Below are 6,000 nucleotides of genomic sequence, written 5' to 3'. Positions count from 1 at the left end.
GAGCATGGGCGAGGCACTTAGCCTCTATAATCTTTGAGGTTCTGACAATTCTGTTAGGTTAATGCCTACTGTACCAATGATTAACTGAGATAAGGCATTGAGTGTGTTTTGTTAATTATAAAGCTGTGTGTAATTGTGAGGAATTACTGCTCTGAGCAAGGATCATTTCCTCTGTTCTTTGTCCATAACATACACTGCTGAGAGGCTTGCTCAGAGATGCTGAAGTGTGGGGAGATTAGAAGGGCTGGAAGGCAAGTGTTCACTGCAGTTATAATACCACACAGATATGCCATATTAAAGCAGAATTAATGATGAACTTTGAGAGGGCATGGAACATGTTCCAAAGCTGTTCTCCTCCCCAGTCATTGCTAAAGAGTGTCTCAAAGCAGGAAGGCATTGGCAGGACAAACCCCGTGAAATACTTGTAGCTAGTCCAGACAGAGCTGGGTTACCTCTGCTAAGTACTTCCCAGTGGCTGCCAACAAGGTCATTGGTGACAAACAGGAGGAGTGTCTACTTTGTTCCTATCTGGTACATAAAAGTGTTAGGCTTTAAGGAATTTTGAGGTTAGGCCTGTGGCTCCTGGTTGTGGCCCATTTGGAATATCAGAGGGTCAGGCATAGCATAGGCTGAGGTCTATGAAGACTCCTATGGCCGGTAGAAAAGGTGGTGTCAGGGCCTCCTAGGTCCAGCAATAGCCTCTCTATTCATGGGATCCACCCACCCACTCCTCTTTCCCCCTCATGGAAGCAGGGCTGATGGTGATGCATTCACAGGTTGGAACCAGTAATGTGAAGAGTATAATGTTATGGAGATTTTGGCCACAGATGGCTTTTTGAAGCCCTCTCTCTGAATCAGATTGGTTTAGGATATTTCCTGACTCCCACTACATAAGGAATACTATGAAGCCAATAAAATTTCCTAAGATGCTTTTATTCAATAATTCCTGTCTTAATTTATATTACTGTTTTTCAAATGTTTTTGAACAAAACTCACATTAAAAAGCATATTTTGCAGGGCACCAGGACAGCTCAGTTGGCTAAGCATCCTACTTCAGCTCAGATCATGATCTCACGGTTTGTGAGTTCAAGCCCTGCGTTGGGCTCTGTGCTGACGGCTTGGAGCCTGAAGCTTGCTTCGGATTCTGTGTCTTACTCTGTCTCTGTCCCTCCCCTCCCCTGCTTGTGCTCTGTCTCTGTCTCTCTCTCTCTCAAAAATAAATAAACATTAAAAATTTTTATTTCTTAACCTTTCTTTCTTTCTTTCTTTCTTTCTTTCTTTCTTTCTTTCTTTCTTTCAAATAATTTATTGTCAAGTTGGCTAACATACAGTGTATACACAGTGTGCTCTTGGTTTTGGGGGTAGATTCCCGTGATTCATTGCTTACATACAACACGCAGTGCTCATCCCAACAAGTGCCCTCCTCAATGAAAGCATATTTTGTATAATGATGTAATTCATACATATCTGTGTGACATATATTTATATTTTATTCACCAATTAGTACTTACCTATACTTTGTGCAATGTACTGTGATATTTTCTATTCTATTCTATTCTATTCTATTCTATTCTATTCCATTCTATTTTTAAATGTTGGTTTTTGACCCATTAAATTGAAGTCATGATGCAGAAATAGGTTGTAACCCTCAGTTTGGAGCCACTAGAATATTCATTCCATGCCATCCAGAGATATTAGGGTATCCTGTGAAGAGTCATTTAGCTGTACCTTTGTGATGTGTGCACCTTCTAAGGCAGAATGTCAATGTGGAAAGGTCATGGGCTTTGGGGTTAGCCCAGGGACCAACATGATCCATACTTGTTTCAGCTCATGTTTCTTCATAATGCCTATTTTTCAGAGGAATTGTAGGATTGGGTGATCACATATATGGGAAAATACCTAACTTAGTCTGGCCCAAAGTAGGACTTCAACAAACATTAGCTCTCTTCTAATTAGAAAAAGGTTTTTTGTTGTTTGAGCATATTTGACACACACTGTTACATTAGTATCAGGTGTACAACATAGTGATTCCACAAGTTTGAACACTACACTATGCTAACAAGTGTAGCTACGATCTGTTGCCATACAATGCTATTATAATATCATTGACTATATTCCTTATGTTGTACCTTTTATTCCTGTGACTTATTCATTCCATGATTGGAAGGGGACTATTACCTCTTAGTTCCCTTCACCCATTTTCCCTGTTCCCTCCCTCTCTCCCCTCTGGCAACTATCAGTTTGTTCTCTGTGTTTACAAGTCTAATTTTGAGTTTTGTGTATTTATTTATTTATTTTTAGATTCTGCATGTGAGCTAAATCATACAGTATTTATCTTTCTTAGTCTGACTTATTTCACTTAGCATAATGCCCCCTAGGTCCATCTATGTTGTCACAAATGGTATGATCTCTTCCTTTTTTATAGGTGTGTAATATTTCATTACATATACATTTACATATAATGGAACACACACACACACACACACACACACGGCATCTTCCTTATCCATCTATCAGTGGATTCTTAGGTTTCTTCTATATCTTGACTATTGTAAATAATGCTGCAATGATTGTAGAAACGTATATATCCTTTTTAATTAGTGTTTTCATTTCCTTTGGGTAAATACCCAGTAATAGAGTTATTGGATTATATGGTGTTTCTATTTTTAATTTTTTGAGGAAACTCCATACTGTTTTTCACAGCAGTTGTACCATTTGCATTCCCACTAACAGTGTTCAAGGGTTCCTTTTTTTCCACATCTTCACCAACACTTGTTATTTCTTGTCCTTTAGATTTTAGCCATTGGGAGAAGATATTTGCAAGTGATATATCTGATAGGGGGTTAATATCCAAAATTTATAAAGAAGTTACACAACCCAAAAAACAACCCAATTAAAAAATGAACAGAGGACCTGAATAGATATTTTTCCAAAGAAGTCATACAGATGACTAACAGACACATGAAAAGATGCTCATCACTAATTATCAGGGAAATGCAAATCAAAACTACAATGAGATATTACCTTACACCTGTCAGAATGGCTAAAATCAAATTCTTTCCTAATTTTTAACCAATTTGAGACTCTTATTACCTGATGATACTTGCAGTTTCTCAGAACATCTGGCTCTGCTATGTCTGTCTATAAGGTTCAGATAATCTTTGATGAGAAACAAAAGGTTTCCTCTTCACTGATTGCTTGGAGAAGCTTCTTAGGAATTGATTTCAATAATCTCGGTGTTGCTATGGGTGCTTTGGTATTGTTTACACTCAATGAATTTGGTGGTTAGGGACCTTACAATGTAGAAATATAACATTTGTGGCCTTAGCTAGATCTTTTCTGAGTAAGAAGGTACTCCAGGTGCAAATCAATAATAGCATTGCCTATTATGAGAGGAGTACCTTTAATATGAACTCAGGACAAGAGCAAACTTATCAGTAGCTGAGCCCATAAAAGTACTGCAGCACAAGGTCAGCAGTTAAGTGAAATGCACATAAGACTCCATGCTTGATCTCAGATTTTTGTGTGCCACGTTTCACTTCCCATGACATATCCTTGCTCACAAACTGGACTCACTATAACCTAGGTATCATTACCTGACTGTGTCTTAGACACATAAGGGAAGGATCAAGGCTTGACTTTCTGGTATACTGGAGAAATGAGTGGTTCGTTTTCTTCTCCTTGTCACTTTATAACTCCTAGCCCTTGCTAATATACCAGAGACCCCCATTCTCTCTGGATGCTTTGCTACCTCATGCTAGCTCCAGAAGATACATAACAAAAGCAAGACTGCCTTCCCCATCACTCATTGCCTCAAGTATGGACCCCAACTTCCCCACTGTGTCCCAAGACTTGTGTTTAACATACTTGACTGAGGACTGGGGTCAGCTAGGGGGATAAGAACAGAAGACTCAACCAAATACTCTTGCCCCTAGAGCTCATCACTAGTCATGCACTATCACTGGAAGCCCCTCCTGGACCTGTCATTAAGCCCTGCCTCCCTCCATGTTATTAAGGGCCCATTCTTCAATTCATTCAGATCAGAATCCTCCCTCTCATTTTCTCTCGTACTTAAATTCTGCCTCCCTCTGAAACTCCCTCTTCCTGATATCTCAGGGAAACCTCAACTCAATTTATAGTACAATAGCTTCTCCCCTCAAAGGACCTACTTTATCATGCAGATCAATTCCGTTCTTCTTTGCTTCACTTTCTCCCCTTCTTTGCAGAAAACGTTCAGCAAGCCTATAACCTTCAAAAATTTATCTTCTGAGATATATATTTTTTTACTCCTATAATTTTCAAATGCTTATAGACAGTGTTTTGTTTTGATCCATTATGCTTAGGATGATTATTAGCTCATGTCCTTTAAGTAGGATACCTTTAACAACTTCATGCCCACCTCTGAAGTTACCTCCTGGGTCTCAGACTGTTTGTAATATCGGATCTATTCCAGCTGGTCAGTCTCCCAAGAGGTAGGAACTACAGAGTAATGGACTTTGTTCTATATAGAAAAGGACTGGGTTATGATCATAGTTAGGGAGAGAGGGGGTATATTAACAAGACCGTAGGCATCCAGAGGCTAGTTTCCATGGGGTAGAACTGAGAATCAAATACAATCTTGCCCTAAGCAGCATCCTTCTAGCACTAGATAATAACAGTTCCTGGATCCCCTGTCAGGAACTGTCCAAGGAGTAGAGATGCCTGGCATATGTGGAGGACATTAGATGCATTAATATGTTATTAGGAGATGAGGGGAACAAATACTCAAACCAGGGACTTGGCTTTTATCAGTAGGGCTCTTGGTGCGTTAGTAGAGAAATTACCTTTTCACTTGAGATGCACAGCGTGTGTTCAGACCTGCGAGTCTGGTTTTGGAGTCACAAATGGAGATGCGCTGAAGCTGACAGAGGTGACAGCTTCTCACATATGGAAAACTGAATAATAACAACAATTCCATTTGTGAAGAAGGGTTGGAAATTACGTTTTCAATTCTAATGCAAGGCAGGGGCCAAGATGAACACATTCAAATTGGAGTTTGCCTGGGCTCACTGTTTTCCTTAAGTGACAAAGGAAATAATGGTTGATGAAGTTGCCTCTAGGGGATCTGGGAAAAATTCTTTCTGCTATTTAAAAAAAATGAGATTTCACATGGAGTCTATTAATTATTACCAGCCATTTGATAAATGCAGCCTGAACTGGTTTAACAGTATTAAACACCATATTGCTCATAATGCTCTGAATGGTAGAGTTGTAAATACAGATTTCTGATATTCACAGAGGACTATCTGCTTGTAAAAGGTGTAAGTTGGCTTTTTTTTTCTTGATGGATGGTATGACGGAGGTCTGAATATAAAGGAATAAATATATGACTCACATTACTTTGGAAGTTAGTATTAAGACAAAACTGATTTTAAAGGGGGAGAAAGCAGAATCTCGAGTCCTAGTTTCTAAGAAGGATCCAATATTTCCACAATTACTACAACCTAAAACTGAAGTTACTTTTGATTTTGACCAATTGTAAGAGAGTCTTTAAGAGTTTCAGCTCAGGAATCAGAGGTAAATTCAAATGAGCCCATGTTGTACCTTTGTTTCTAGTTCTTGCCTGGGTGGCTTGTTGACATAGGCTACTGGCTCCCACCCCTGAAGTCACCCATAGATTAAACCTTAGAATACAGCCTGTCTACCTTGTACATTGGGATCACTTTCACACTGATATTAAAGGTTCTGACTTGGAGAAGCAGACATCTAACAAGCCAATTATCCCATAAATAAAATCCCATAAGTGAATTCTAGACAAAATACCAGAAACAATTCCTTAAGGGCTTTGGAAATTGAAATAAAGTAGGCAGATTTTGAAGGTGAATTGAACCTTGAAGCAAGCAACCTCCCATGAGGCCTAGCCTATGACTCAGTGGCAGCTGAAACTGTGATACAAAGCCCTTTGAAGTTTTAGGCAGAGGAAGTAGGGGAAAGAACCCAGGTCAATTAGGGATGCCAGGG

The sequence above is a fragment of the Panthera uncia genome (genome assembly GCF_023721935.1).
Source record: "Panthera uncia isolate 11264 chromosome B3 unlocalized genomic scaffold, Puncia_PCG_1.0 HiC_scaffold_1, whole genome shotgun sequence".
Taxonomy (NCBI): Eukaryota; Metazoa; Chordata; class Mammalia; order Carnivora; family Felidae; genus Panthera; species Panthera uncia.
This window is presented reverse-complemented; position numbering follows the sequence as displayed.